The sequence below is a fragment of the Delphinapterus leucas genome, chromosome 2, assembly GCF_059928025.1.
Source record: "Delphinapterus leucas isolate spDelLeu-1000000601 "Yukka" chromosome 2, BTC_Dleu_Yukka2, whole genome shotgun sequence".
Taxonomy (NCBI): Eukaryota; Metazoa; Chordata; class Mammalia; order Artiodactyla; family Monodontidae; genus Delphinapterus; species Delphinapterus leucas.
This window is the reverse complement of record NC_143130.1, coordinates 56,785,700-56,808,399: the sequence shown is the minus strand read 5'-3', so window position 1 is coordinate 56,808,399 and position 22,700 is coordinate 56,785,700.

The window sequence follows — 22,700 nt, the reverse complement described above, 5'->3', positions numbered from 1 at the left end:
TCCCTTGATTAGCAACTGTTCAAATCTGCCCTTTGGAACTCAGGGAAGGTCATGAAGGCTGTGGTCTGTTCCCTGTGAACTGGAAATGGGGGACAGAAAGTCTTCTGTGCCCAGTACCGCTGCAGGGTCCTGCTCAATTTCACTATCATGTTTCCCTGTTGAGGGCACTCACCTGGTTCTATTTCATCATTACCTCGATCGAAGCCCCCATGACCATCCTGGCTCAGGTCTCCCTGGTTTTCAGGGGAGGTGTCTTAGGAGGGGCGCCATTAGTCTGATGTCTTTGTAGACCCTCAACCTTAGTGTGAACCTTCAAACCACACTCCCACCCACCAGACATGTGAGTTTCCATGTTTCAATATTCTTATCAAGTCTTATGTTTCCAAATTTGTAGCAGAGAGCTTTTCCAGAAAAGTCCTATATTGGCTCTAGTTATTTAACTGATTTTTCTTATATTTTTAAATTCACCAAGAATTAATTACAAAAGCTTTACCCTGAGAGCTACCTAGGATATACTTTACACTAGAATATATTTTAGTGTGTCTTGCAACAATGAAATCTAGCTTTATTCTTCTCTTTAATCAATTGGGTCAGCATTATCTATGGAATAACTTTCTTTTTCCAATCATTAAAATGATTACTTATACATTCCTATTATTGGAGTGGGGGAAGTTCCCCCCTCCATACCCTTTGAGTTCTTATGGCTGGACTAAAAATAAAACTGACACAAGACAGATTAACAACAGAAAAAGAAACAAGTTTTAATTCATGTGTATGGAGATCTCATAGAAATGGGACCTATGCAAAGCAGGCTTTTATACTTTTTAGACAAAGAATAAATTTGTGAAGAATTGACAGGACAAAGAAACTTAGGCTTTGCATGCTTAATTTGTAAGGAATCTAAACAGAGTTTGGGCTTGAGGTAGTAAATTAAAGAAGTAACAAGGTTTGTTTATATAGGCCTCTCTCCTGAATTCCCTATCTTTGGTGATAAGGGTGTCCTTCTACCTCCAGATACAGGAAGGGCACCTTTCACATCAGAGATTTGTTTCCTGCTATTGTTACTGAGTTCAAGCTCTTACTACTCACCACACGACAGGCCAATCAATCCAGAGACGAGTTTTTGGGGCAAGGAATAGCAACTTTATTTGGAAAGCCAGCAGACTGAGATGGTGGACTAGTGTCCCAAAGAAACATCTTGCCGAGTTCGAATTCAGTCTTCTGTTATACTAGAAGGGGAGCGGGTGTGATTGATTGTTGCAAACTTCTTGGTGCAGGAATCCTTTGTTCTTGCAGCTATTCACATAGGTCTGGTCACAATGTTCCTATAAACCTTCAATAAGACAATTGTTATTTTCTATTCTGCAACTTTTTATCTCTATACAAATGGACTCTTAAAGGTCAGAGCCCTGAGAATAGGCTATCCTGTATATTTCAGGCTATAGACAACATTCTTTTACAAAAGGTGAAAAGCCAGCATGACTAAGCACAAGCAACTGAGCACAAAAGCGTTAGAGCTAAAGTAATAGGTCCAACATGGAGTCAGGTTTGTTCTCTGTTACACTTTCAGGGAGAAAAAAATGGAGGGTGAGAGTCCCTCTTGTATTGGCTGCTTCTTAAAAAATTTAATTCAAAATAATCAATATGCTATTGAAACATATTTTGGGGTGGACTACCCTGGGCCCCAGCATTATATGCAATGGGATGGGCTAACCCTACCTGCCAGTCTATTTCTGAGCTGGAATAATGCTCTTGTAACTGTTGTAGCTTTATAATAATCTTTAATGTTCATTGATGCAGGTTCTGTGTCATTTTTCTCTTTCAGTTGTTTATTTCCAGTTATTGTCTAATGAATTTTAGAATCATTTTGTCAAGTTCAAAAAGATCCATACATATTGAAGATAATTTAAACTCTGTCACTTGTCTTATTTGTTCATGAAAAAAAAATTGACATATGTTTTATATTATACAGATAAATCCCATGAATATTTTTCTTCCTAGCTTTTGGCTTTGATGACATATCAATTTGTGACATTTGATTGTGAAAACAATATTAAAGTATTCATCTAAGTTGTATTATTTTATTTTTATAATTTCCTTTGAAAAACTGAGATGTGCTTTAACTGGAACTTATTTGTTAAATATTCTAATTATTTTAAAATTATTTTAATATCATTAATTATAATTTGAGGCCTAACCTATCTTTTTCTCACTGATTTGGAAAGATCATGTAGGAGTTTCTCCTGTACCCTGAGGCTGAATCTGCACTCCCTGGTCACGGCACTTTCCCTGTTTGCTGTAGTAATTACTATTGCCTTGTAAAATAGGCATTGTGGGAAAGTTGTATGGTGGGGGGCAGTGGCCAGGTTGCCTAGTATTTTCACCCTCTCTGTTACCCTCTCCCTATCTCAAATTCTGTCACAGTTATCTATAGATGTTTCTAACAACTTGGCGCTCTGGATGGCCTTCTTTCCCGCTACAAACACAAATGCATTTTGGATCACATGTAGCATTAAATGTAAATGGAACAAATTAATGGAAATTCCCAGGAGCCAAAAAGAAAAAAATAAAAATCAGAGCCAGATGAGGAACTCAGGCCAATGTTGGGTGGCGTGTGGGGGTTTACAGAGGTGTGTGGTAAATGTTTAATAGCATATTCCCAGGGAAAAGAGCTCTTATTTTTTATGTTTATCAATTTCCGTGGTGTAATTACTCCTACCATGGCTGATTTCAAACTGCCAGTGTGACACTGAAAACAGGGTTTGGAACAGTACAATCACCTCTCTGAGCTGGTGCAAACCAGCCCCTGCACTTTACTAGTTTTAGACCAGATAAAGATCCAGCCCAAGGACATGAGCCCAGGCTCTTCACATGCACATGCTGATACTAACTGTGGCTTTGACCCACCCAGGGAGAGAGAGCTTAGCATGACACCCCATATAAAAATGACAGTCTCGGGCTTCCCTGGTGGCGCAGTGGTTGAGAGTCTGCCTGCTGATGCAGGGGACACGGGTTCGTGCCCCGGTCCAGGAAGATCCCACATGCCGCGGAGTGGCTGCGCCTGTGAGCCATGGCCTCTGGGCCTGCCCGTTCGGAGCCTGTGCTCCGCAACAGGAGAGGCCACAACAGTGAGAGGCCCCAACATTGAGAGGCCCGCATACCGCAAAAAAAAAAAAAAAAAAAAAAGACAGTCTCAAACAACTACCTTTCACTGGAAAAGAAAATCTGCACTTGGGCCAGCACCCTGAGACCCATCAACAGCCATACACAGGGCCACCCACCGGCCAGAGGAGGCAATTAAGAGCCAAAAGAATAATCATTGCAATGAATCAAAATACATCAAATATGTTAAAGTCCATGGAATTATTATAAAACTTAAAAAATAGCAGTTCATTAAACTCCTTTGATGGATACAGAAAATTAATTCATTCTTCTGAAAATTGATGAAAAAAACAAATATTTACTCTACCTTTTCTGTTCAAACTGTACCTAAGAGTACATGGACATTTGATTAGGAAAGGTTCTTTGTGTGGAATAAATCTAACCAATAACTACAGAAGTTATGGGAGTATGACCGTTTTCCTCCCTTTACAGCAATGTCACAAAAACCATTGTTGAAAGGCTATGGGAACATCATAAGACACCGATCAATCTTTACTTATATCTGACTTGGCTTCTAGATCAAACTGACAATTTACAGGAAGTGAAAAAATAGAAGAACAAGTTAAACACAACCCAGGGATGTGGCCAGACAAATGCAACACATGGGAAATTTTACAGGACAAGTGGCCCTGTTTCTTCAACAAATGAAATACAAAACCCAAACAGAAAGAGCAAGAGCAATGCCATAGATAAATAGACTGAAAAGGTATTGCATCAGTTTTCTATTGCTGCTGTAACAAATTATTGACTTAAAGAAACACAAGTTTATTCTCTTACAACTTTGGAGGTCAGAAGTCTTACATGAATCAGCAGGGCTATGTCCCTCATTCCTTAACTCTTGGCTCCACAGCTCTCAAGTCTCTGCTTCCATTGTCACATCTCCTCTGACTCTGACACCTCTGCTTCCCTCCTATAAGGACCATTGTATTTACTTTGCATCCATCCGTACTACCCAGGAAAATGTCCTCCATCCAAAGAGCCTTAACTTATTCACACATGTCAAGTCCTTTTTGCCATATAAGATAACGCTCCCAGGTTCCAGGGGTTAGGGTGTGAACTATGTGGGGGCCTATTATTCAGGCATGTTAACCAAATATTGGAGTAATCCCATTCTCCCAATTCATCCACCACCCGCCCCACCACGTATCCATACATTTGTTCTCTACATTTGTGTCTCTATTTCCGTTTTGCAAATAAGTTCATTTGTATCATTTTTCTAGATTCCACATATAAGTGATATTATATATTTGTTTTTCTCTTTCTGACTTACATACTCTGTATGACAGTCTCTAGTCTATCCATGTCTCTGCAAATTGCACAATTTCATTCCTTTTTGTGGCTGAGTAATGTTCCATTGTATATACGTACCACATCTTCTTTATCCATTGTTCTGTTGATGGACATGTAGGACATGCAATGAATGTTGGGGTGCATGTATCTTTTTGAATTATGGTTTTCCCCAGGTATATGCCCAGGAGTGAGATTGCTGGGTCATATAGTAGTTTTTTTTTTAGTTTTTTAAAACCTCCACACTGTTCTCCATAGTGGCTGTATCAATCTACATTCCCACCAATAGTGTAGGAGGGTTCCTATTTCTGCACACCCTCTCCAGCATTTATTGTTTCTAGTTTTGATTTGCAGTTTTGTAGTTTTGATTTGCATTTCTCTAATAATTAGTGATGAACAAATTTTCATGTGCTTGTTGGCCATCTGCATATCTTCTTTGGAGAAATGTCTATTTAGGTCTTCTGCCCATTTTTGATTGGATTGTTTGTTTGATATTGAGCTGAATGAGCTATTTATATATTTTGGAGATTAATTCCTTGTCAGTTGCTTCATTTGCAAATCTTTTTTCCCATTCTGAGTGTTGTCTTTTTGTCTTGTTTATGGTTTCCTTTGTTGTGCAAAAGCTTTGAAGTTTCATTATGTCACTTTTGTTTATTTTTTATTTTATTTTCATTACTCTAGTAGGTGGGTCAAAAAAGATCTTGCTGTGATTTATCTCAAAGAGTGTTCTGCCTATGTTTTCCTCTAAGAGGTTTATAGTGTGTGGCCTTACATTTAGGTCTTTAATCCATTTTGAGTTTATTTTTGTGTATGGTGTTAAGGAGTGTTCTAACTTAAGCCTTTTACATCTAGCTGTCCAGTTTTCCCAGCACCACTTATTGAAGAGACTGTCTTTTCTCCATTGTATATTCTTGCCTCCTTTGTCATAGATTAGGTGACCATAGGTGCATGGGTTTATCTCTGGGTTTTCTCTCCTGTTCCATTGATCTATGTTGCTGTTTTTGTTCCAGTACCATATTATCTGGATTACTGTAGCTTTGTATTATAGTCTGAAGTTGGGGAGCCTGATTCCTCCAGCTCCGTTTTTCTTTCTTGAGATTGCTTTGGCTATTCAGGGTTTTATGTTTCCATACAAATTATAAAATTTTTTGTTCTAATTCTGTGAAAAATACCATTGGTAATTTGATAGGGATTGCACTGAATCTGTAGATTGCTTTGGGTAGTATAGTCATTTTCACAATGTTGATTCTTCCAATCCAAGAACACGGTATATCTCTCCATCTGTGTGTGTCATCTTTGATTTCTTTCATCAGTATCTTATAGTTTTCTGAGTACAGGTCTTTTGCCTCCTTAGGTAAGTTTATACCTAGGTATTTTGTTCTTCTTGTTGCAGTGGTAAATGTCGTAGCTTCTCTAATTCCTCTTTCTGATCCTTTGTTTTTAGTGTATAGAAATGCAAGAGATTTCTGTGTATTAATTTTGTATCCTGAAACTTTATCAAATTCATTGATTAGCTCTAGTAGTTTCCTGGTGTCATCTTTAGGATTTTCTATATAGAGTATCAGGTCATCTGCAAACAGTGACAATTTTACTTCTTCTTTTCCATTTTGGATTTCTTTTATTTCTTTTTCTTCTCGGATTGCTGTGGCCAGAACTTCCAAAACTATGTTGAATAAAAGTGGCAAGAATGGACATCCTTGTCTTCTCCTTAGAGGAAATGCTTTCAGTTTTTCACCATTGGGAATGATGTTTGCTGTGGGTTTGTCATATATGGCTTTTATTATGTTGAGACAGGTTCCCTCTGTGCCCACTTTCTGGAGAGTGTTTATCATAAATGGGTGTTGAATTTTGACAAAAGATTTTTCTGCATCTATTGAGATGATCATATGGTTTTTATTCTTCAATTTGTTAATATGGTGTATCACATTGTTTGATTTGGGTATATTGAAGAATCCTTGCATTCCTGGGATAAACCCCACTTGATTATGGTGTATGATCCTTTTAATGTGCTTGTTAGATTCTGTTTGCTAGTATTTTGTTCAGGATTTTTGCATCTATGTTCATCAGTGATATTGTCCTGTAGTTTTCCCTTTTTGTGTGTGACATCTTTTTCTGGTTTTGGTATCAGGGTGATGGTGGCCTCATAGAATGAGTCTGGGAGTCTTCCTCCTTCTGCTATATTTTGGAAGATCTTGAGAAGGATAGGTGTTAGCTCTTCTCTAAATGTTTGATAGAATTCACCTGCGAAACTATCTGGCTTTTGTTTGTTGGAAGATTTTTTTTTTTTTTTTTTTGTGGTACACGGGCCTCTCACTGTTGTGGCCTCTCCTGTTGTGGAGCACAGGCTCCGGACACGCAGGCCCAGCAGCCACGGCTCATGGGCCCAGCCGCTCTGCGGCATGTGGGATCTTCCTGGACCGGGGCACGAACTCGTGTCCCCTGCATTGGCAGGCAGACTCTCAACCACTGCGCCACCAGGGAAGCCCTGTTGGAAGATTTTTAATCAGTTTCAATTTCATGCTTGTGCTTGGTCTCTTCATGTTTTCTGTTTCTTCCTGATTCAGTCTTGGAAGGTTGTACTTTTCTAAGAGTTTGTCCATTTCTTCCAGGTTGTCCATTTTACTGGCATATAGTTGCTTATAGTAGTCTCTCATGATCCTTTGTATTTCTGTGGTGTCAGTTGTTACTTCTCCTTTTTCATTTCTAATTCTGTTGTTTTGAGTCTCCCCTTTTTTTCCTTATGAATCCGGCTAATGGTTGATCAATTTTATCTTCTCAAAGAACCAGCTTTTAGTTTTATTGATCTTTGCTATTGTTTCTGTCATTTCTTTTACATTTATTTCTGATCTGATCTTTATGATTTCTTTCCTTCTGCTAATTTTGGTTGGTATGTTTTTTCTTTCTTCTCAAATTGCTTAAGGTGTCAGGTTAGGTTCTTTATTTGATATTTTTCTTATTTCTTAAGGTAGGATTTTATTGCTATAAACTTCCCTTTTAGAACTGCTTTTGTGTATCCTATAGGTTTGGGGTCATCGTGTTTTCATTGTCATTTGTTTCTAGGTATTTTTTTATTTCTTCAGTGATCTCCTGGTTGTTCAGTGGCATATTGTTTAGCCTCAGTGTGTTTGTATTTTTTACAGTTTTATTCCTGTAATTGACATCTAGTCTCATAGTGTCGTGGTCTGAAAAGATGCTTGATACGACTTCAATTTTCTTAAATTGAGGCTTCATTTTTGACCCAAGATGTGATCTATCTGGGAGAATGTTCTGTGTGCACTTGGGAAGAGAGTGTATTCTGTTGTTTTTGTCCTATAAATGTCCTATAAATATCAATTAAGTCCATCTGGTCTAATGTGTCATTTAAAGCTTGTGTTTCCTTATTTATTTTCATTTTGGATGATCTGTACACTGGTGAAACTGGGGTGTTAAAGTCATCTACTCTTATTATGTTACTGTTGATATCCCCTTTTATGGCTGTTAGCATTTGCCTTATGTACTGAGGTGCTCCTATTTTGGGTGCACAGATATTTACAATTGTTATATCTTCCTCTTGGATTGATCCCTTGATCATCATATAGTGTCCTTCCTTGTCTTTTGTAATTGTCTTTATTTTAAAATCTATTTTGTCTGAAACGAGAAATGCTACACCAGATTTCTTTTGATTTCCATTTGCATGGAATATCTTTTTCTATCCCCTCACTTTCAGTCTGTATGTGTCCCTAGGTCTAAAGTGGGTCTCTTCTAGACAGCATATATATGGATCTTGTTTTTGTATCCATTCAGCCAGTCTTTGTCTTCTGGTTGGGTATTTAATCCATTTACATTTAAGGTAATTATCGATATGTATGTTCCTATTCCCATTTTCTTAATTGTTTTGAGTTTGTTTTTTCAGGTCTTTTCCTTCTCTTGTGTTTCCTGCCTAGAGAAGTTCCTTTAGCATTTGCTGTAAAGCTGGTTTGGTGGTACTGAATTCTCTTAACTTTTGCTTGTCTGTAAAGGTTTTGATTTCTCTGTTGAATCTGAATGAGAGCCTTGCTGGGTACAGTAATCTCGGTTGTAGTTTTTTCCCTTTCATCACTTTAAATATATCTGGACACTCCCTTCTGTCCTGTAGAGTTTCTACTGAAAGACCAGCTGTTAACCTTATGAGGATTCCCTTGTATGTTATTTGTTGCTTTCCCTTGCTGCTTTTAGTAATTTTTTCTTTTTGTTTAATTTTTGTTTGATTAATATGTGTCTCAGCATGTTTCTCCTTGGGTTTATCCTGTATGGGACTCTCTGTACTTCCTGGACTTGATTATTTCCTTTCCCATGTTGGAGAAGTTTTCAACTATAATATCTTCAAATATTTTCTCAGACCCTTTCTTTTTTTCTTCTTCTTCTGTGACACCTATAATTTGAATGTTAATGCACTTAATGTTGTCCCAGAGGCCTCTGAGACTGTCCTCCATTCTTTTCATTCTTTTTACTTTATTCTGCTCTGTGGCAGTTATTTTCACCATTCTATCTTCCAGCTCACTTATCCGTTCTTCTGCCTCAGTTATTCTGCTATTGATTCCTTCTACAATATTTTTAATTTCAGTTATTTTGTTTTCATTACTGTTTGTTTGCTCTTTACTTCTTCTAGGTCTTGTTAAACGTTTCTTGTATTTTCTCTGTTCTATTTACACAATTTTGGGTCATTTTTACTATCATTACTCGGAATTCTTTTTCAGGTAATTTGCCTGTTTCCTCTTTCCAGCTACCAGAGCTAGACTGTTTTAATTTGTGGGAACACTCATTGTCTATTCAGGTATTCCACAGATGCAGAATCTACCTAGCTGATAGCAGGGATTTAATCTGCAGCTTGTACAGCTGATGGAAAGATTTTTGATCTTCTTCCTTAGTCAGCCCTGGGGTTCAGCTTTGTTTTTATCCCCACCTCTGCATGTGGTCCACCCACAGGAGTATGGTCCTGAGGCTGCCTTGGAGCTCTTGGGTCAGTCCCTGTTAGGACAGTGTGCAGATGTGGTATGATTGTTTGCATCATGGAGCCATGGTGGCGCCAAATGCACAGGGAAGCCGGCAGCCATGGGTGCAAGAGATATGGCCCTAGTTTTGGCCTTTTCTGATACCTGGCATAAGGCACGTGAGGGTCAGCCCCAGCCGGGGTTTTTCTGGCATCTGGCAGCAGGGGTGTGAGGGTCAGCCCTGAGAGGGCTTTTTTTGTTTTAATTGCCCTGTAGCCAGCACATGAGGGTCAGCTCTGAGGGGGCTATTTTTATTGCTTGGCAGCTGGCACACAAGAGACAGCCCTCAGTGTGCTTCTTTTATTGTCATGGGCAGATGCCACTGTGTGGGGAGAGAGAGGTTACAATAATGGCTCCTTCCCCTGCGTGACTCAGCATAGTGCCCTGCTTCCATGGCAGTCCAGTCTTCCTTCATAGGCATTCCCTGCTGAGGATTTCCTCCCTCCCATCCCCTCAGTCCATCTCCCCATAGCCAACAGCAGTTGCCACTCCAGGCCTGTTCTCCAATCCCTACGCTCCAGCTCCCAGTCCCCTTGCACACCTGTGAAGCATGTCCCAGTCTGGGGCATGTAGGGCTGTGGTACGGACCATCTGTGTATCTCTCATTCTGTCCCATCTGCCAGAGATCGGCAGCTTCACCCTCTTCCAACAGCCTCAAATGCTTCCCTTCTGTCCCAGTTGATTTCCCCATCAGAGACGGGGTTTCCCTGAATTTGGGAATATCTCCTCTGCTTCAGCTCCCCCACCCCAGTGTGCAGGTCCCATCCCGCTTCCTCTCCTCCTCTTTCTCCCTTCTTCTTTTCCATCCTACCCAGTTATGCAGGGATTTTTATAGTCCTTTCCAGTGTCCAAGGTCTTCTGCTAGTTTTCAGTGGGTGTTCTGTGAGATTTGTTGCATCTATAGGTGTATTCCTGATGCATCCATGGAGAGAGGTGAATTCCACGTCCACATACTCCTCTGCCATCTTGAATCTCCTGGGTTTTTTGCTGTTGTTCTTCATTCCCTAGTTGCTTTAGGTATAAGGTTAGATTGTTTGAGATTTTTCTTGTTTCTTGAGGTAGGATTGTATTGATATATACTTCCCTTTCAGAACTGCTTTTGCTGCATCACATAGATTTTGGGTCGTTGTGTTCTTATTGTCATTTGTTTCTAGGTATTTTTTGATTTCTTCTTTGATTTCTTCAGGTCCCTACCAGGGGTGCTTGTTCCTTCCTATTTCCTCTTTTCTTTTTTTCTTTTTCTTTCTTTCATCCTACCCAGTTGTGTGGGGATTTTCTTGTCCTTTTAAGTGTCTGAGGTCTTCTGCTAGTGTTCAGCAGGTGTTCTGTGAGAATTGTTCCATTTGTACATATATTCTTGATGTACTTGTGAGGAGAGGTGAATTCCGTTTCCTCCTATTCCCCCATCTTGACTCCTCCCCAGTTGTTTGATTCTTTGAGGTTGAATTGTGTGAATTCTTTACATATTTTGGATATTAACCTCTTATGGGTTATATCATTTACAAATATTTTCTCCTATTCAGTAGCCTGTCTTCATTTTATTAATGGTTTCCTTTGCTGTGCAGAAGTGTTTTAGTTTGATGTAGTCCCAGTTGCTTATTTTTGTTTTGCTTCCCTTGCCTGAGGAGACACATCTAGAAAGATATTACTAAGACCAGTGTCAAAGAGTGTACTGCCTGTGTTTTCCTTCAGGAATTTTATAGTCTCAGATCTTACATTCAAGTCTTTAATCCATTTTGAGTTAACTTCTGTGTATGGTGTGAGATAGTGGTCTAGTTACATTTTTTTTCAGGTAGCTGTCCCCATTTTCCCAACACTATTTATTGAAGAGACTGTCTTTTCTCCGTGTATGTCCTTTGCTCCTTTGTCATAAATTAATTGTCCATATATGCGTGTGTTTTTTTCTGGGCTCTCAATTCTGTTCCATTTATCTATGTGTCTGTTTTTGTGTCAATACAGTGCTGTTTTGGTTACTATGGCTTTGTAATATAGTTTGAAATCAGGGACTATGATACCGCCAGGTTTGTTCTTTTTTCTCAGGATTGTTCAGGCTGTTTTGGGTCTTTTGTGATTCCATACAAATTTTATAATTTTTTGTTCTAATTCTGTGAAAAACCTCCTTGGTATTTTCATAGGGTTTGCATTGAGCCTGTAGATTGCTTTGGGTAGTATGGTCATTTTAACACTATTAGTTCTTCCAATACAAGAGCACAGGATATCTCTCCATGTATTTGTGTTGTCTTCAATTTCTTTTACCCGTACATAGAATATAAAAAAACTAATAAAGAAACAAAAATAAATGAACAAATCAAACCAAACAAAAACGAATGCATAGATACAGAGAACAGAGTAGTGGTTACCAGAAGGGCAGGGGTGGGGAGGATGAAATGGTTAAAGGGGATCAACTGTATTTGATGGGTAAAAAACAAATTTTGGGTGGTGGTTGTAGGCTATAGAGAAATAGAAATATTATGTACACATGAAACTTATATAATGTTATCAGTCAGTGTTACCTCAATAACAACAACGGCAAAGAACCTCTATAATGGCTGAAAAGAATTGCAAACAAAAATGAATAATTTCACCTTTTAAACTCTGCATACTGGGCAGTGGATCACTGGCTGCGTAGAACTTGTTTTTCTGGGTTGGGCTTTAGATGCCATCTTTCATGCATGTCTTCTTTCTGGCCAATTTAGTAGAGAGTGAGGAAAGAAGATGAGAATTTCAATCTAGGGGGATGTAGATTTCTTGAGAATAGGATACGAAACTTTTGCCTTTTAAGATTTTCTTGCATGTAGTAGTTAATCAGTAACACTTGAGTGAATAAAATCACATCACTTAATTAGTGTGTTAGGACTTTTAGGAAAACACCAAAGAGGGGAAGACATACCTATTAAATATCATTTTAATTAAGTAAAAGCAACACACCTAAACAGCTAGGCTCCTTCCGCAAGCATTGGCCTTGTAGACTGGTTTCCTACTTGCATAGATATTTCACGGCAGAACTGAGTTGCTCTGAGATTTGAGCAACTCCCCTTTGTAGTCTCTAAATGAGGAGCGGTTTCACCCCTTTAGACCTGGCTGGAGAGCTGTTCAGGTTGCTGGGCTGGAGACACATGTGCCTGAGGCCCATTTTCCAAGGAGCACATAGAAGCCTGTGGTCTGGGTGCCTGCATTGCTCTGCGTGCTGTATGGTGGCATTGCAGTGTTGCTGTTGCCTGGTTTTTCTTGTGATTGAATGAGCAGATGTCCTGGGGTTCAGTGACCTGCTGTGGGTGCTGGGGCCATAAGTCTGCATGTCACATCTCTTCATCTGCCACATGAGGCTGGTGACACCTGTTAGGAGAGGCTCTGGGAGGATTCCAAGTAAGGTGATAGTGTATAAGAGCCACTAAGAACTATGTCTGTGAAAAACCTTTTTTTTCACTTGTAAAATATACACAATATAAATTTTACCATCTTAACTGCTTTTAGATTACAGTTCAATGACATTAGGTACATTCACACTGTTGTGAAACCATCACCAGTATCCATCTCTAGAACTTTTTCTCAGACTGTACCTAAATAACATCTCCTCATTCCCCCCCACACCCTCCTAGTCCCTGGCAACCACCATTCTACTTTCTGTCTGTATGAACTGGACTACTTTAGGGACCTCATTTAAGCAGAATCATTGAATATTTGTCGTTTTGTGCCTGGCTTATGTTACTTAGTGTAGTGTCTTCAAGGTTCACCTATGTCGTAGCATGTGTTAAAATTACCTTCTTTTTAAAGACTGAATAATATTCCACTGTATGGATAGACCACATTTTGTTTATCTAGTCATCTTTTGATGGCCATTTGGATTATTTCCTTTTGGCTATTGTGAACAATGCTACTATGAAATGGGTGTATAAATATCTGCTTGAGTCCCTGGTTTCACTTCTTCTGGATAATTGCTCAGAAGTGGAATTGCCAGATCAAATGGTAATTCTATGTTTAATTTTTTTAGGAACTGTAATACTGTTTTCCACAGTGGCTGTACCATTTTACATTCCCATCAGCAATGCATGAGGATTCCAATTTCTTCACATCCACACCAAAACTTATTTTCTGTTGTTGTTGTTGTTATTTTTTATAACAATTATCCTATTGGGTGTGAGGTAGTATCCCACTGCAGTTTTGATTTACATTTCCCCAATGATTAGTAATGTTGACCATCTTTTCATGTGCCTTTTGGCCATTTGTATATCTTCTTCAGCGAAATGTCTATTTATGCCTGGTACTTTTTATGTTCAACAAATATGTATTATTACCATTAGAAAGTTTCCTCAGTGAGGAAAAAATAAGATGAAAATATAAGAATTGAAACCAAGTAGAAAGTGGCACTCATGCCCAGTTTTTATTTCCTCTTGCTTTAACATGCTGCCCGTTCTCTGGGGATTCTGAAGCAGGTGGCCCTTGACTTGGGAGAGCTTGGCTTGCACATGCCTCTGTTAGAACCTATGTAATGGTGACAAGTATGGCCTACGGTGCTGATGTCAGAGTCAGTGGACACACTAAAAGGATCCCCAGCAAAGACACAAATGTGTTCAGAGTTAAACATTTCAGAAGGAGCTGGATGGAAATATCCCTGCCCGGTGCTTGCCAATTTGCTCCCTTATTTTGGAGGCATGGGAAAACACCCAGCTAGCAGAGAGAAGACTTACACCGATAATCCTGGTTTTGAATGGAAACTCAGTATAAGAGGTTTCCCAGGAAGAAGACATGTCCTCTTCAGTCCAGTTTCCCCAAGCTTGTTATGAGAAACTACAGCCAGTGCAGTGTAGGTGGAAACCCCTGTGCCCCCAAATGATGGTGATGTTACACATATTGAATATTTGGTCATAAAGCCTTTATACATCTTTGCAAAACATATGTGCCTTATTTTTCATCTTTTTATGTAATCAATTCTGATATTTTTATAAGGATAATATTGATTTCTGGGACCCAGACCTCTAACGGATGCTATTACACCCAAATGAAACAAGATCTACCTTAAAATGTCCAGGCTTGCAGCTCTCTCCAGGAACAAATGAAACTGTCAGGCGAGTAGCCTGTGCCAGCCTCAGAAGTCACTCTGGGAATTAGGTGAAATGAATGTGGAAACAGTGAACCAGAGGACTCGCTGTGACAGCTCTGACTTTCCCAGCCTTGGATGTGGGTCACAGATGAGCTGGTCAATGCCATGCTGAGTCATGCAACATAGAAACCTTTTCTGCTTTGTTGTCCCTTGTGTCCACTTAAAATTCTCCTACATTGAAGCACTTCAGAGTATAATTGCATAATTATGCATATGCATAATTGTCTAACTCGTCTATTTAATAATAATTTGTAAACATATACTTCACAGTGTTAGGAGAAGGGTACTTAGGGAAGTTTTATTTTATTTTTTATTATTTTATTATATTATAAAATTAACATAATTTTAGTTTATTTCTTTTGTATCAAATACCTTCAAGTAGAGTGTTTACGCTCCTTTTTCACCTGCATGCAGCCTTCCACGTTATACACGATGCAGAGGAAGGTGTTAGGAGCAGCATTTCACACCAGCAGAAGGTAAAGGTGGCTCCGGATGAGGAGCCTGACCCTGATCTGGCTGGCGCTGCTCAGGGACACCCTTGGCCTTGGGACTTTGTGTCCCAGGAATGCTGGCACCAAGCTGCTTGCGCTCTGCACTGCTGCAAGTAGGCCATCATTTGGAACAGTGCTTTCTCTACTTTGGACACAGTGACAGCCTTCAGAGCTGACACTGCAGCCGCTAGAGTTGGTGCATTAATCCCTGCCTGAGTGGTCAAGTACTGGACCCTGTGGAGGAGAACCATGGGCTCAATTCCTAAATCAATATTTCATGTCTATTTTCAAAAAACCTATCAGGTTTTGGTGAAATTAATGCCTGCATGAGTGAGTGAGCCCCATGTGTTCATGGCCGAGGAATCTCTGAGGTGGCACAAATTCCACCTCACTGGGCAATGGCCTTGAAGGACTCGGGGCACTGGAAGCTAAAAGGGCATTTGCTATCTGCCAGGCTCAGTGCCAAGCATTCCACATGCATTGTTTCATAAGCCTTGAGTGAATATCACGAGTTGGCCTCTTGGCATCCTGTCCTGCAGAGTCTGGAAAACTAGACCCTATCTTTGCCATACTGCACTGCAGATAGAATTCTGAATGTGATTTATTACTCCAGTCAGAAGTCCTTGCACAGGTTTGGAAGGCAATGGTGTGGGTGCTGCTGGCTTTGTCATCAGCCACCTTCCAGTTCCTGGTCACTAGTCGGTGTCCAGAAGCAAGGCCGAGGGTGTGCATCAGGCTTGGGTTTTGCGTATGTGGACTAGCAGATATAGTGCAGCTGTGTCATGGTACAGTGGCTTCCTCATCCTGTGTCATGGTGAACATCATGCCCCCCAAAGGCAGAAGCTCCAATGAGTGGCCTGTTCTCCAGTTCTGGGTGTCAATCCCAGGGGCCAAGTCTAGAGCCAGCCTGTCTGACTCTGCCAATACTTTTGTAAGCATCTAACTCTCTGTGTGGAATTCCTTGCTTCTTTAGACAGTTAAAATATTTTTTTTCTGCAACTGAACTGACTGATAAAGATAGGATTTATTATTTTGATTTAAAAAGGAGGTAATTGGGGTTCAGTAAGGTTAAGAATAAACAATGGATGAGTGTCAGAGATTAAATTTAAATCTAGGCCTGTTATCTCCAAAGAGAACACATTTACATTGTGCCCTTAGATTTGTTTCCAAAGTGGGTCTGAACCAATAAATATTAAATAAGCAGAAGTTACTCTTCTTACAATGATGCAGAATATACGTCTTGGAAACCCTGTCTTCTCCCAACATGTAAGGTACAGGATAAAGCTTAACAAACACCCTTTAAATTCCATGTTTTTCCTTTAGGAAAAAAGAAAAAGAAACCAAAGCAAAAATGTGAGGCAATTTTCAGGGAACTGAAAAGAAGGAAATGACAAACACAGAATGTGAGTTATGACTCAGCAGCTCAGCCATGTGGAAATTTGCTACTGTTGTTTGTAATTCAAGGGCTTTGGTTATAATGCTGATACCGGGTAAGGAGAAGAGGTCTTTGGGCCCCAGACAGGTGCATATTTGAAACTGAGATTCACACATCAGATCTGAAACATAAAGGTCTTCACCCTCAGTGAAACCCTGCCTACTTCAGTCTGAGCTCTGAATGGAGAAAATGCCTGTCTTAGAACTCATAATATTCTGTCTGCAACTATCATGGATTTGGGGTTCAGATTTGTGTTATTGGAGGAGTACAGTAATTCCCAAGCTGAGAAATTAACATACAAATCATTTTAGAGCACATTTACATAGATTTCTGGCAAGAAGTATATGTAAACTTTCTTTGGAGGGGCACTTTCTCACATGATTCCCATAGATAAAACACTGTCACTGATGAACTCACAATATACAGTCAAAAAGCAAAGGAGGAAATAATTCATCATGAATGAAAGTCAAAAGAAGCAATAAACTGGAGGGTTAGACCTTCAGAAATGTCAAGTGAAAAACTTTGAAATAAACACCATAAAATATTTTTGAAAAGATTAAAGGCATACAAGATGAAATTGAAAAACATAAAAGAACAAAATACTATGAAAAAGAAAGGCAGATTTTTAAAGTAAAAGAACTTCTAGAAATAAAAAAAAATTAACACTGAGTGTATGAAATAGCATGTTACACCCAGCTTAAGAATTAATGAATGAAAGAAACATCTAAAAAGTATACAGTCGAGAGAAAAACAAGAAAGAAATTATGAAACAGAATATGAGTGACATTGATTAGGGAAGAATTTTTAAAAATTTTATTGAAGTATATTTGATTTACAATGTTGCAGTTAAGCATTTTAAAAAAAAATTTTATTTTATTTTATTTTTTTTGTGGTACGCAGGCCTCTCACTGTTGTGGCCTCTCCTGTTGCAGAGCACAGGCTCCAGACACACAGGCTCAGCGGCCATGGCTCATGGGCCCAGCCGCTCTGCAGCATGTGGGATCTTCCCCGACCAGGGCACGAACCCATGTCCCCTGCATCGGCAGGCAGACTCTCAACCACTGCGCCACCAGGGAAGCCCCCTATTTAAGCATTTTTAACATACATTTAATATGAGTTCCAGGAGGGGAAGCAGAAAAAATGGAGATAATGTTTGAAGAGGTAATAGTTTCAATTCTCCCAGAATTCATTAAAGATGTTGCTCCTCAGATTCAGTAAGCATTAGTTCTGAGGAGAACTCATTTATAAAATTGATCACACCAAGATACTGATCACCACAGACAAAGCAGAGAACTGAAGAAAGATTACATTAAAATAAATGAAATAATTAGACTCAGAGCAAACTTCTCAGCTCTAACTACAGATAGAGCAGGGATCAGCATACTTCAACCTATATAATGTTTTATTGGGACACAGTCCCACCCACTCATGTTAAATGGCTTGCGTGTTTGTATGGCTGCTTACCTGCTACAACAGCACAGGTGGGGCTTACCTGCAGGACAGGTGGATGGCTTAATAATTCTTACCTTGGGTTTGGTAATAATCTGAGAGACCCTCTTCTTTGTGTTGGGCCTTGTGGGCAGCATAGTTAACTTCTTCCACCTGGGGGGGGGGTGCGTGGTTTCAGTATCTGCAAAACAGCTCAATGATATTGTTATGTATATACCTTGAGGGGGAACCAGGCCCCTGCCCCAAGGCTGCATTATTTTTTTTTGACTGCTCCTCCCTTGTCTCTGCATTCTCCTCCCTTCCCTGATTAGCATCTGTTTGAACCTGCCCTTTGGAACTCAGGGAAGGTCATGGAGGCTGAATTAAGATTATTTCCTGTAATCAAGAAACAGGGGACACAGAAAGGCTTGTCTCCAGGAGCCCCATGGGTCCTGCTAGGTTTCATTGATCTGTACAATGTCATCATAATGAGGTGCTATCAAAGTCACCTTATGTTGAAAGTTTGGGAAACACTGCATGCTATGTCCCAGAGAGGAATGTTCTGGGGAGAAGTGTGGATGTGGTGTGCAGTGAGATCACACACATCATGTGAGGAACTGCACAAGCAACAACTTTGGTGACCCCAGTGTTCTCCAGGTACATTTGACAACTACACAGGTACTACTAACATCCTGTGAAAACAGTGTTCTGTGAAAACTTTCCCTCAGGAAAGGCTGTTTCATATCAAACACTTACTCTATGGATGAGAAACCTGAGGCCAACAATGGGGAGGAGTTTTCGAGGTCAACTTGACAACTTGTTTTCTTTTGGCAGCTCTTTCCAGCTCCAGTGCATGTTCTATTATATCATCACCAGAAAGCTGTACGCTTTTCCTTTGCCACAGTCACCAAGGCATCTGAAACCCTATGTACTGATCTGAAAAATGCATTTGAATCCAATTCTACACCAAATAATTATTTGGTTCTACATGTACGACAATGTGTTTTTGAAGTCATGGAATTATTTGTTTCACTGAATATTCAATTCAGTGAAAGGGTTTTATTCATCCCTTTGGAAGATAATTACAGAAAACATTATGTCTAACATCAAGATCATGTTCTTTATATAATTCTGGATAGGAATTTCCTTACCTGGCTCTAAAATTAGAACTAGACTTTTTCCCAAACCACAAGACCCAACAAATGTCAAGTGGGCTTTTTACCCTGGAATCTTTCCCATGAGCGTGAACTTAGTGTTATTTTTAATTGCCTTGCAGTGTAGTTTAGTTCACTCTGTCCAAGTGAATCTAATTGTGGGACTTCTTGCTTTTTAGTCAGATCTAAAATCTCCATATAAATAACCCCAAAGCATCACTTCAGGTCAAGTCTTGTGACAGAAGAGATTTTGCCTTGCAACTTTGCTTATTTATGCTGTATGGAAGGTCAAATGGTATGACTTTCAGGTAAGGTAATTTCGGATCTCCATTTTTCAATTTCAGTGGCATTTATAAAATTTAATCCTAGGGTCTTCTCCACTGCCTCCTATATTTTCCTTCCATTCTTCTTCCCCACTTCTTCCCATCTTCCTTCCTTCCTTTCTTCCTTCCTCTCTCTCCCCTCCTCCCCTTTCCTTTTTTCTCTCCAATACTTATGTGGTTTCCTCTTAGATTTTTAGAACATCAGAGCTGGGAGAGATTTGAGGGTTATGTGGTTCAACCTCAACCTTTATTTTATATAGAAGGAAATTATGTCAAAGAAGAAGGACCTTTGGTGAACCAAGATTATTGTGAAGTCACAGTCTTGTTCTTTTCTCTTTTATATGTCTCCCTAACCTATATCTGATCTTACTGAAAATGAGGCCAAAAAAATGTGAATTGATGGTTTGAAACAATCTTCAGAGCCTTCCTCAAGAATATAGCATTCCTTTTTCCTCAAGTGTAAAGTTGTAATAGCTTTGGCCTTCAATGTTCATTTTATTTCATATGTACAAAATATTGAGAGTTAACCATAAAATATGTGTCCTTCTCTTTAATTAATTTATATTTGGTGTGTTCTTTGTTTCAAATTACATTTTAGAAAAATGTTTCTGCTTCAGTGTGTGTGTGTGCATGTGCATGTGTGTGAGAGACAGAAAGAGAGAGAGAGAGAGAGGAAGAGGGAGAAAGACCTATCCACATGTAGGTCTTTAATAGTCACAGAGTTCATGCAACCTAAATGGAAATAAAGAATTCTAACCCCTTCCCCCACAGAAAAGTCCTCCAAGATTTAATGTTGATGATATATAGTCAAAATGAAACCAATGCAACTTTGTGTTTAGTGAGTTTAAGATTTATGTGAACTTAATTCATGTCTGGCACAGTGTCTGTATAAGAATCATAGGCTATCAGGATGGACCTAGAGATGATCATACTTAAGTGAAGCAAGTCAGACAGAGAAAGACATATACCACATGAGATCGCTTATATGTGGAATCTAAAAAAAAAATGGTCCAAATGAACTTATTTACAAAACAGAAACAGACTCACAAACATAGAAAAAAAACCCATGGTTACCAAAGGGGAAAGGTGAGAGTACGAATAAATTAGGAATTTGGGATTAACAGATACACAAAGAGAGGTATGGACATATGTACCATGATAGCCTGAGGTATGTGCTGTTTGAGGATAAGGATAAAGTTAGTGAGTGTGCTCAGAGGACAGAGCAACTCACTCTGGAAGTGTAGAGTTATTTCTGTTGTGAGAGAGACACTTAAGTTGGTTTTGTAAGAAAACATAGAAAACAAAGGGGGAAGGACTTTTCAGAGTGTAGGAAGATTCTGGTTCTAAAAGGTTATGGAATGTCAAGAAATCTAACTGCATCACATAACTCTCTTTTCATCCAGGTTTTACAAAAGTTTTGTGACTCTCAGCCTTGCCTTTGGTCCTGCTCCCAGAGAGATATCCACTTCTCACACTGGGCTACTCCCAAGTGTGTACTGCACATAGTGCCTCCAGTGAGTCCTCATAAATGGACAATGCAGCCAGAATGGATGGATGCCTTGCTCTGTCACTGGATGCTATGCACTTTGATCAGAAGCTTGGAAAATTGTTTCCTCCTTTGCCTGGTTATAGCCATACTATAAATGACAGATACAATGTGTGGGGAGAGCTATGACCTCAGATGACGAATTAGAATTAATGACAGTTTAAGAAGGCTGCTAAATATTTAAAAAATCAATTATAACCTCATCTTACAGAAAAACACTATTAGAAAGCAAAATTAAAAATTTTACTGTAACATAGTATAGGAGAAGAAATAATTTTCCTCTATCCATCTTAAATTTTCAGTTGGGGCTTTGTAACAAAAGACAGATTAACAAGAAAAAAACACAGAAATTTGGTTAGATAAGTTTTAGATGACACAGGAGCCCTCATAAGGAAATGAAGACCCAAAGAAGTGGCAAAATCTGAGGGCTTTTGTATTAGGTTGAGAAAAGAGGGGCCCCTGTGGGAAAGTAACTAAAACTTTGGAATGATTAAATGTTTGGTCACAGTTACTCTGACAAGTCTGTTTGTGTACCATTCTCTAGGCCTTAACTCCTCATCTTTGGTGACAAAAATGTTTATTTCCTCCTGGTACAGAAAGGACATTTTTCACATGGGAAGCAGATGTCAGAATGCCCCCTCACATTTGTTTTTCAAGTGACTTTAGCTCAAAATAATCCTTATGCCAAAGTAGCATATCTTAGGGTGGCATATTCTGCCACCCTTCAATAGGATTAAAATCTCAAATACCTAATAATCAGTCTAACATAAGATAATGCAAGATATCTACAGAGGAAAGAGAATAACAAGTTGGTTTAATACACTAGAGAAGATCTAATATGCAGAGATATTGCTTGAAAGGTTCAATATGGTAAAAATGTCAATACAAATCTCAGTCAAAATCTGAGGAGGTATCTGGTAGAACTCGATAAATTGTTTCTAAAATTAATTCAAAATGCAAACATCCTAGAACAGCCAAAGACAAACAAGGAGAGAGGAGTTGCTCCCCATGCTGTCAGCAGTGATCACATGAGACAGCCTGGCTTAAGGTTAGGGACAAATAGACCGGGGGCATAGGAAAGAGCCCAGAAACTTCATGTATTGATACTTGATATGCATCTATTGCAAATATGCATATATCTATCATTCATATATGACAGGGTGGCACCAACTAATTGGTGGTGTTGGGGCATTTTGTAACCATAAAGAAAAAAAATATGAACTATTGCTTATCTCATACTATATAAGGAAATCAATTCAAGAAGTAATGTACATCTAAATGTGAAAAACAAAGCTATAAAGACTTTCAAAGACACATCTTAATAGAACAGAAACAGCAGTAAACAAAAAATATTTAAAAATATTTAAAAATTTGACCACATTAAAATTAAGAACTTCTGTTTAAAAAAAAAACACCATTAGAAGGGTGACAAGGAAAGGCACTGAGGAGAAGAAGATATTTGCAACAAAGGGCTGTTATCCAAACATCTAAAGATTATATCGGGAGACCTTCAAGATGGTAGAGGAGTAAGACGTGGAGATCACCTTCCTCCCCACAAATACATCAAAAATACATCTACATGTGGAACAACTCCTACGAAACACCTACTGAACACTGGCAGAAGACTTCAGACTCCCCAAAAGGCAAGAAAATCCCCACGTACCTGGTTAAGGCAAAAGAAAATCAAAAAACAGAGACAAAAGAATAGGGATGGGACCTGCGCTTCTGGGAGGGAGCTGTGAAGGAGGAAAAGGTTCTGCAACC